The sequence below is a fragment of the Papio anubis genome, chromosome 10 (genome assembly GCF_008728515.1).
Source record: "Papio anubis isolate 15944 chromosome 10, Panubis1.0, whole genome shotgun sequence".
Taxonomy (NCBI): Eukaryota; Metazoa; Chordata; class Mammalia; order Primates; family Cercopithecidae; genus Papio; species Papio anubis.
In genome coordinates, this window is record NC_044985.1 from 83,702,927 (window position 1) to 83,713,489 (window position 10,563).

The 10,563-nt window shown below is 40.6% G+C and overlaps 1 long non-coding RNA gene across 2 annotated transcripts in view; it reads right to left on the reverse strand.

The window, feature by feature from the left end:
• The window catches only part of LOC116269182, a 102,150-nt gene extending 92,163 nt beyond the window's left edge, over nucleotides 1–9,987 (reverse strand). For both annotated transcript variants that reach the window (XR_004176615.1, XR_004176616.1), the window contains exons 1-2: nucleotides 9,839–9,987; nucleotides 7,785–7,930 (exon numbers count right to left, since the gene is read on the reverse strand). This is a non-coding gene — a long non-coding RNA (uncharacterized LOC116269182). The remainder of the gene's footprint in view (nucleotides 1–7,784; nucleotides 7,931–9,838) is intronic.
• Nucleotides 9,988–10,563: the final 576 nt, after the last annotated feature.

Genomic DNA, 10,563 nt, shown 5'->3' on the forward strand with positions numbered 1-10,563 from the left:
TCTTCTTTTTTCCAGCTTTTATTTTAGATTTATAGGTTACATGCGTAGGTTCCCCCCCCGCCCCCGGGTATATTGCGTGATGCTGAGGTTTTGGGCACAAATGATGCCATCACCCAGGTACTGTGCATTGTTCCCAACTGTTAAGTTTTTCAACCCTTACCCCCACTTCCAGTAGTCCCCAGTTTCTATTGTCGCCATCTTTATGTGCATGAGTACCCAATGTTTAGCTCCCGTTTATAAGTGGGAACATGTGGTATGTGGTTTTCTTTTCCTGCACTAATTGGCTTAGGATAATGGCCTCCATCTACATCCATGTTGCTGCAAAGGACATGATTTCATTCTTTTTTATGGCTGTGAAGTATTTCATGGTATACATACGCCGTATTTTCTTTATCCAGTCCACTGTTGATGGACACCTAGGTTGATTCCATGTCTTTGCTATTATGGATAGAGCTGCGATGAACATGTGAGTGCATGTGTCTTTTTGGCAGAATGATTTGTTTTCTTTTGGCTATATACCCAGTAATAGGATTGCTGAGTCGAATATACCATGTTTTCTTTATCCATTCTTCTGTTGATGTACACAGTTGATTCCATGTCTTGGCCGCTGTGAATAGCGCTGTGCTAATATTTTATAAGATACAGGGAATGTGTTAGTTTCTTATTGCTTCTGTAGTAATTTACCACAAACCTAGTGCCTTAAAACAACACAGATGAATTAACTTGTAGTTCTAGTAGTCAGAAGTACAAAATTCATTTCACTGACTGAGATTAAGGTGTCATCAGTGCTGTGTTCATTCCATAGGCTCTCAGAGAGAATCTGTTTTTGTTGCCTTTTTTATCTTCTAGATGCTGTCTGCATTCCTTGGCTCATGGTCCGCTTCCAGACAGCAATCGCATTACTCAGAGCTCTGTTTCTGTGGTCACGTCCCTTCTCTCTGACTCTCCTACTTCCCCTTCACTTAGAAAGACATGTGTGATTACACTGGATTCACCTAAATAATTCAGGATAATTATCCTGGATATTACCCAGGATAATATCCCTGTCTCAAGATCCTTAATTATATCTGTGAAGTCCTTTTGCTAAGGCAGATATTTCCAGGTTCCAGGAATTAGACTGTAGATATCTTTGCGAGGCTATTATTCTGTCCAGCATAAGAGGGGAGAGCATTTCTCAATTTTTTTCTTTTTAGAAGATCTTATGTAAGATTAGAATTATCTGTTCTTTGAATATCTAACAAAACTTACCTGTAACATTTGTATGTGACATTTTTGTGAGTGGATTTAAAAAAGAAACCAGACAAAGTATAAGTGTGTGTGTATTTCAAAACAACCATAACAATATTATTATTAAGGATGTGATGATTACTTGCAGTATTTTTTTTTTACTATAAGATCTATCCCTCTACCATCAAAATACTATGCTTTAAATAGCTTTAAATAATTTTTCTCTTTTTAAAAACTATATATATTCAAATTAATGTTGTTATGGTCATGACTGAGGCAGATATGCTATTGAGGGCTTCTTCTATATTAGTGCTTTTCAAACTTTTTTTTTTTCAGACAGGGTCTCACTCACACTGTCACCCAGGCTGGAGTGCAGTGGCACAATCTCAGCTTACTGCAACTTCTGCCAACCACTTTTGTGATATAAATTGCTAATGTTTTTGCAGATTTATCATTTGTCATTGATTTTGCTTGTGATGTAGGTTTTTAGTGGATTTTTTATTAGTTATTTTACTTTGTCATGCAAAGTATTTTTACCTTTTATCTTTATGTAATCAAATTTATTAGTCTTTTTCCCTTGTTGATGCTTGTTTTCAAATCATACTTAGGAAGAGTTTTCTCCATTTCCAAGCTATAAAAGCATTTATGCATGTTTTATTCTAGTACTTACACGGTTTTATTGTTTAGACAAATCTCTGACCCATTTGGGATCTGTTCTAGCTTCAGTGTGAAAAATTGATCCAATTTTACCTTTTTCAATTTAGTTATCACAACTCCTCTTATTTAAAATTTTCTTTTTTTCCACTAATTTTACATGTTTTTTGTCATATGCTAATTTTTATATGCATTTGAGTCTATTATTGGGTTTTCTATCTGTTCATTGATGTGCCTATCTACTCATGAGCCACCACCTAACAACGTTAAGCACAGGGTCATTCCAATCTATTGTAATGTTATGCATGTATTTAGTAGGGATACCCCTCCCCCATCATAGCCTTTCATTCTGAATGTTTTTCTGGCCGTTCTTTCTTGTTATTCCAAATGTACATTATAATCAACTGGAAGCAGCTCCAGACAAAAAATACTCATAGTATCAGTAATTTTATGTGAACTGAATTGAATTTATAAATTAAAAAATTTACATTTTCTATGTTGAATCTTCCTATCCAAAAACATGGTATGTTTTTCTATTTCCTTATGTCTATATTTTGATCCCTAAGAAAAATTTTCTCATGTGTGGTTTGGATATTTCTTGTTATCTATGCTTATCATTGTTTTTGTTTTATTTTCCTTTGCTATTACAAAATGGAATCCTCTCTTTCATTGTATCCTCTAACTGGTTGTTTGTGTATATGAAGGTTATCGATTTATGATTGTTGGTTTTCATAATTTGGTAGCTTAATAAATTCTTTTATTGTTTGTAATAGTTTTTCCATTGATTCTTTTGAGTTTTCTAGAGAGATAATCATACTGTCAACAAATAGTTTTGCCTCAACCTTTCTAATTCTTATGCCATTAATAGCTTTGCTTGTCTCGTTGTATTGTTTGTACACATTCTTTAATTTTATTCTTTTCCTTTACCTATGATTGCTGAGTTGAATGATTTGTCCAATGAATTTTCAAATAAGGTTATAGATTTTGATTACAAATATCTATCTTTATTTCAATTATATTAGGTAGAATACAGACCTGATTTTATCATATCAACACTTTTATGCCTATATTTTCTCTCATTTAAAAAAAATAATAGGGCCGGGCGCGGTGGCTCAAGCCTGTAATCCCAGCACTTTGGGAGGCCGAGACGGGTGGATCACGAGGTCAGGAGATCGAGACCATCCTGGCTAACACGGTGAAACCCCGTCTCTACTAAAAAATACAAAAACTAGCCAGGCGAGGTGGCGGGCGCCTGTAGTCCCAGCTACTCGGGAGGCTGAGGCAGGAGAATGGCATAAACCCGGGAGGTGGAGCTTGCAGTGAGCTGATATCCGGCCACTGCACTCCAGCCTGAGCGATAGAGCGAGACTCCGTCTCAAAAAAAAAAAAATAATAATAATTATAATAAGTGCAAAATTGGTAAACTATGCCAGCAAAACCACAATCACTGCTAAGTAGACAAAGGGTAAATATAGTTAAAATGCTAGTATTGGACAGCAGACAGTACCCCCAGGAGGTGATCGCTTATGTGATCTTGTAGCAAAGGCAGACTAGCAAGTAGGAAATGACTCTAAGAATATTAAAAATAATGCAGATAAGTCCAAGTGTTGCAAGAGTTAGAATTTTCACAGGTTGAAGAATAACTGCATTTTCTTTTACACCTGAGAGGTTTCTGGGGCAATCCTCTCCATTAAGATACAAACAGATTATCACAAACTACTAATGCGGATAATCACATCTTTTTTCTATTAAATGATTCACATGTAGTACTAGTGCATCGTCTCTCTCTAAGCCTTCTTTTATTTCTTCTTCTACTAGAAGACAAAGGATAGGGCAGGAAAAATATGCTATCCCCTCAAAATATCAATTATCCTTCTAACTAACTGTTTCTAATTCTTTAGCTGGACTCACTTTCTCTTGCTATCTAGCAATAACAATCAAGGCAAGATTTACCATTAGCTTTCAGTTTCCCTACCTAAGCAGAGACTCTTGAAAACTATTGTTTTATTATGAAGTAATGTATACTGATAGTGAGAATATCATGTCTATTATTCTGTAATTTCATCATCCAAATACAAATATTGACATTTAACGTTTATTTTCCTATTTTAAAAATATATTGTTTTGCAATGATGGATTTGCTACCAGAAAGGGGTCCTGATCCAGACCTCAAGGGAGGGTTCTTAGATCTTGTGCAAGAAAGAATTTAGGACGAGTCAACAAAGTGAAAGCAAGTTTATTAAGAAGGTAAAGGGGCCGGGCGCAATGGTTTACACCTGTAATCCCAGTATTTTGGGAGGCCAAAGTGGGCGAATCACCTGAGGTCAGGAGTTTGGGAGCAGCCTGGCCAATATGTTGAAATCCTGTCTCTACTAAAAATACAAAAATTAGCTGGGCGTGGTGGTGGACGCCTGTAATCTCAGCTACTAAGGAGGCTGAGGCAGGAGAATCGTTTGAATCTGGGAGGTGGAGGTTGCAGTGAGCTGAGATTGCACCACTGCACTCCAGCCTAGACAACAGAGTGAGACCCTGTCAAAAAAAACAAAAACAAAACAACAACAACAACAAAAAAACAACAACGAAGAAGCAGCAGCAGCAGCAGCAGCAGCAACAGAAGCAGAAAGTAAAAGAATAAAAGAATGAAAAGAGGCCGGGCGTGGTGGCTCATGCCTGTAATCCCAGCACTTTGGGAGGCCGAGGTGGGCGGATCACAAGGTCAGGAAGTCGAGACCATCCTGGCTAACACAGTGAAACCCTGTCTCTACTAAAAAAATACAAAAAATTAGCCGGGTGTGGTGGTGGGCACCTGTAGTCCTAGCTACTCGGGAGGCTGAGGCGGGAGAATTGCGTGAAACTGGGAGGCAGAGCTTGCAGTGAGCTGAGATCGCGTCACTGCACTCCAGCCTGGGTGACAGAGCGAGACTGCCGTCTCAAAAAAAAAAAGAAAAAAGAATGAAAAGAATGGCTACTTCATAGAGAAGCAGCATGGGCTGAATATACTTATCGTTATTTCCTAATTAAATGCTAAACAAGGGATGGATTATTCCTGAGTTTTCCAGGAAAGGGGTAGGGAGTTCCCATAACTGAGGGGTTCCTCCCCTTTTTCAACCTTATAGGATAACTTCTGACGTTGCCGTGGCATTTGTAAGCTGTCATGGTGCTGATGGGAGTGACTTTAGCATGCTAATGGGTTATAATGAGCAGTGAGGACAACTAGAGTTTGCTTTAGTCGCCATCCTGGTTCTGGTGGGCTTTGCCAGCATTTTTTTGTTGTTGTTGTTACCATATTCCATTTTATCAGCAGGGCCTTTGTGACCTGTATCTTGTGAAACTAGTCCTGCCAACCTCCTGTCTTATCCTGTGACTAAGAATGCCTAACCTTCCGGGAATGAAGCTCAGCAGGTCTCATCCTCATTTTACCCAGCCCCTATTCAAGATGGAGTCGCTCTGGTTCTAACATTTCTGACAGATACACGAGATATACATTTGTCAAATCCATAGAATGTATACGGCTCAAAGTGAATCCCAATGTAAGCTATGGATTTGGGTTGGTAATTGTGTGTCAGTGTAGGTTCCTGTGCTGTAAGAAATGCACCACTGCTGTGTGGGATGTTGATAGTGGTGGAGGCTGTAAGTTGGAGAGCAAGAGGGAATCTCTGTACTTTCTGCTCAATTTTGCTGTGAACCTAAAATTGGACTGAAAAATAAAGTCTATTAAATTAAAAATATCGTTGACCCTGGCACAACACAGGTTTGAATTGTGAGGGTCCTCTTATACGCGGAGATTTGTCAGTAACAGTTACCTCAAACGTGCCTGCCTCTCCTGCCTCCCCTTCCACCTTTTCCACCTCTTCTGCCTCTGCCACCCCTGAGACAGCAAGACCAACCCTTCTCGTCCTCCTTCTCCACAGCCTACTCACTGTGAAGACAGTAAGGATGAAGGCTTTTATGATGACCCACTTCCACTCAGTGGATACCAAATATGTTTTCTCTTCCCTCGGATTTTCTTAAGAACATTTTCTTTTCTCCAGCTTATTTTATTGTAAGAATACAGTATTTAATACATATAACATACAAATATGTATTAATCAACTGTTTATGTTTTCAGTAAGGCTTCTGGTCAAGAGTAGGCTGTTAATAGTTACATATTGGGGGAGTCAAAAGTTATACACAGGTTTTTGACTGTGTGAGGGTTGGTTCTTCTAACCCCAGTGTTGTTCAAGGGTCAACTGTATATATATAAATGAGTTATCTGCTATTTTATTCAATAATACTATATATTACATGGTATATTTTATGGATATATATACTTTTTGAGACAAGAGTCTCAATCTGTCTCCCAGGCTGGAGTGCAGTGGAACAATCTCAGCTCACTGCAATCTCTGTCTCCCAGGTTCAAACAATTCTCATGCCTCAACCTTCCAAGTAGTTGGGATTACAGGCATGCACCACCATGCCCAGGTAATTTTTTTGTATTTTTACTAGAGATGGAGTTTGATCATGTTGGCCAGGCTGATTTCAAACTCCTGGCCTCAGATGATCCACCTGTCTCAGCCTCCCAAAGTGCTGGGATTACAGGTGTGAGCCACTGCACCTGGTCTGATACATATTTTTTAACTTAAGTTTTTAAATGTTTTATATTGCAATTGACTGTCCTTATAAGTAAATTTATGACTATTTCCAAGTAAAAATCATAGAAATAAAATATTGACTCAAAAGAAATGCTCATTTTTAAAACTAGTTTGATACTTATCTCTCATAAGGGTATAGTAAAGCTTTGAATTGATATTTGATTGAATAACTGGTAGCTTTTTGTGGTGAGGAAGGGAGTAAAGGGTCTGGGTAGCTGGTTTTCACTGGTGAGGGCAGTTGATACTAGAGAGAAAAGGGAAGAGTAAAAGTTCCTGGTTTTTTCAAACTACACCCTACCATCTCATCACTCAAAGAGATATGGCACCTCTCCAAAAGAAAAATCTCCAATGCTACACAGTTACTGAAATGCCTGCGTTATAAACGTCTCCCCAACTGAGACCCACAGCCAACAGGACTTGTGATTCTATAAGAGAGGATATATTGAAAAAGGAGGCAAGTATGTCCACTTCTGTATGGCAGAAAATTAGACTAATGAATTTCAAAATTTCAGAATGAGGGTCTAATAAATTAGCAGGGGCTTAGTTATCTGTGAACCTGCACGGAGCAGTGGGAGGAGCTCGGCTTTTGTCAGACAGAGCCTGGGCTCACTGAACTCGACTCTGCCACCCAACGTTTTCGTGTTCTTGGCCACTGGACTCTCCTGAGTCTCAGTGACATCTTCCATTCTAATTGGCTTGTGAGACACGATGAATATGTGTGTCCAGTGCCTAGCACAATGTCTGTCACATAGTATATGCTCACGAAATACGTGATCGCTCCTCATTTTATAACAGAATGCCCCAATAATAGAGACTAACTGAGGTATCATGTTCTTTTTCACAGTAAACTCTGTTGTAGTTCCCTACATATTAAAATCCTGCTTCAGAACAGCCTGTCCACAGTGATGACAATGGGCAGCCTGGTCAACCCCTCCCCCACCTCTGCCACCAAACCTCTGTTGCTACTCCTATGGGAACTTCCTCCCTGACCCAACCAAAACCCCCATTGCAAAGGGCACTACAGACATGCCACTTCTTAGATGTCTCCCAGCACTACCATTTTCCGAACCTTCTGCCAGTCAATATTGCCGGAGGCCCCTACCTCCCCCGGGTACTACTCCACCCCATGCCCTCTAAAAGTTGCTCCATCTAGAAGCCTTGTTCCCTTGTCTCTGGGCTGAGACTGGATATCTTCTGGCATTCCCAGTTAGAGCTGGAGCAATTTCCCACAGTCATCTATCCACAAATAGTGGGGAGGTTGAGCTCACTGACCTTTGAGTTCCTTTGTGATAAGCAAGTTGATACAGTAGGAAGAAATCTTGACTGTGAACTCAGGATGCCTGATTTCTAGTTCCCATCCTGCCGCAGTCTAGCTGGGGCCTTAGGCTTAGTCATTTCACTTCTCTGTGCCTCAGTTTCTGAATATGCAAAAAGAAGAAGTCAGACTAATAATCATCCTGGTTGAACATTCATCTTGTTCCAGATCTTATGCTCATCTTTTTACACATGATGGGGACAAAATAGCGGCATGTGTGCATTCACAGTCTCAACCCTAGGGTTTTCTAGGGGTATAGAAATACTAATGCATCAAAACCCTTAGCCCTCTGGGTGACCCAGCAAAGCCTCAATTACTTTTTCATGCAAGACCCAGATTTCTTTAACATCCATGGTGTGATAATGGCAGCAAGAAGCAGTTCAGCTTTTACACATTACCCAGCATCATCTCATGTAATCCTCATGACAAGTCTGTGAGGTTGGTATTGTTCTGTTTTACATATAAGGAGAATGAGACCCAGTGAGAGTAAATAAGATACAAGGTTACCTAGTTAATAAATGTGATCTGATTTCAGAACCTATTTCTAAATGACTATGCTTTCTGCCTTAGTGTACTGTTCATGAAAATCTCTAAGCTCCCTTCCATCTTTATGATTTTACACAGGCTTTTGTGGACTAGCCTGGGAAATTTTCTACTGTCGTTTTGATGAGAGAGCATGTTTAGATGTGCTAACAATTGACTTTCAAATAAAAAACTTTAAATGTATTTATTTATTTATTTAGAGATTGGGTCTCACACCGTCAACCAGGCTAGAGTACAATGGTGCAATCATGGCTCACTTCAGCCTCCAACTCCTGGGTTCCAGCAATCCTCCTGCCTCAGCCTTCCAAGTAGCTGGAACTACAGATGTCTGCCACCATGTCTGGCTAATTTTTTTAATTTACTTTTTTGTAGAGATGGGGTCTTGCTGTGTTGTCCAGGCTGGTCTCAAATTCCCCTCCTCAAGCAGTCTTCCCACCTTGGCCTCCCAAAATGTTGCAATTACAGGCAGGAGCCACCTCACTTTGCAAAAAGCTTCCTTAATAATAATAACAATAATGCAGTCCCATTAAATATCACCTATGTGTGTATTTGGTGTAAAAAAACAGCAAATCAAGTCTTAGTCTTTTTTTGTTTGTTTGTTTTCTTTTTAAGACAGTGTCTTGCTCTGTCACCCAAGCAGGAGTGCAGTGGTGCATTCTTGGCTCAGTGCAACCTCCCCTTTCCAGGCTCAAGCAATCCTCCTGACTCAGCCTCCTGAGTAGCTGGGACCATAGGCGTGTGTCACCATGCCTGGCTAATTTTTAAATTTTTTGTAGAGATGGGGTCTCACTATATTGCCCAGGCTGGTCTTGAATTACTGGACTCAAGCCATTCTCCCACCTCAGCCTCCCAGAGTGCTATTACAGGTGTAAGCGACTGTGCCTGGCCTGTCTTTATCATTTTAGCTGCACTCTCAGCCTCAGTTCTGGTCTCCTGCCAACTTCCTACTCTCAACAATATTCAGTCACTTGACCACTCTGGCCTCACCATATCACATCACCCTCCCTGCAAGCCCAGCCCACTGCATAGATGTTATCAATCATCAAATTTAGTAGTTTTTCTTTAAAAATCCCTCAAAACCTGTTTCTTTCAAGCCCAGCCCACTGCATAGATATTATCAATCATCAAATTTAGTAGGTTTTCTTTAAAAATCCCTCAAAACCTGTTTCTTCCTTCAAAATTTTACTGCCACTCCTCAGGCAGGACGGTCTACCTCACATGTCCCCCACAGCACCAGCATCTTAAGTCCTGCTCTCACCTTCCAGCTGGCCAGAGTCTGATTCAGTCACAACACATAGGACAGCAAGAACCAGGTCAGGAGCAAGAGACGGGTTTCCAGGGACCTGAAGTCCTAGCAACCCCCATAAATGTGAAGAGAAACATTAAGCTGTATGCAGGTTTTTGAGTTGGTTCCTCCTTGGAAAAAGCAAGAAGTCCAGGATGTCAGTGATGCAAGCAGCCTTCTCACCTTAACCGTGGACAAAGGGAGTTTTCCAGCGCCATTGAAACTGCAGGACAGCTTCGGAAACTGAGAAAACGATGCTATGCCCTTTCCAGAGTGCAGAGAAAAATGTGTTGGGAGGGTCGAGTCGCTGTCTTCTAAGTCTGATATTGTTAGAGAAGGTAGCTAGGCAGACATGAGTAGGGCAGGAGAGGGCTTCCCCTCCAGGAATGTCAGACAACGATCAGGTGATGGTCAGGTGGTTATCAAACGGTGGCTCTAAAATGATAATTCATGGCAGCTGGTGCCAGGGAACGGCTGTCTCCTAGAAGATAGAAAACACCTAAGGCTGGTGATCAGCATCTTCCCAATAAGATCTCAGGAGTTGGGTGAGCAGGCTTAAGCATGTGCACTAAGAGGCAAAATGGAAGAGTTTAACTGTCATATGACCTTCCTCCCAAAGGAAAAATGCCTCAAACAAGCACGCACACAACTTCAGTAAACACACCACCACCTGCGGCCCCTTCCAAGTACTGGCAGGCCACTACACATGCAAACAGCCTGCCCCAAGGAAAAATCAAGGGAAGAGAGATGCAAACCCTGGAAGCATGCCAATGATAAAACTCCAGATCAAGGATCAGATGGGGCACTTGCATCTTTCAGGTCACACACTTGGCCTTCTTCCAAGTGTACTTTACTTCCTTTTGTTCCTGCTCTAAAACTTTTTTTAAAAAATACTTTAAGTTCTAGGG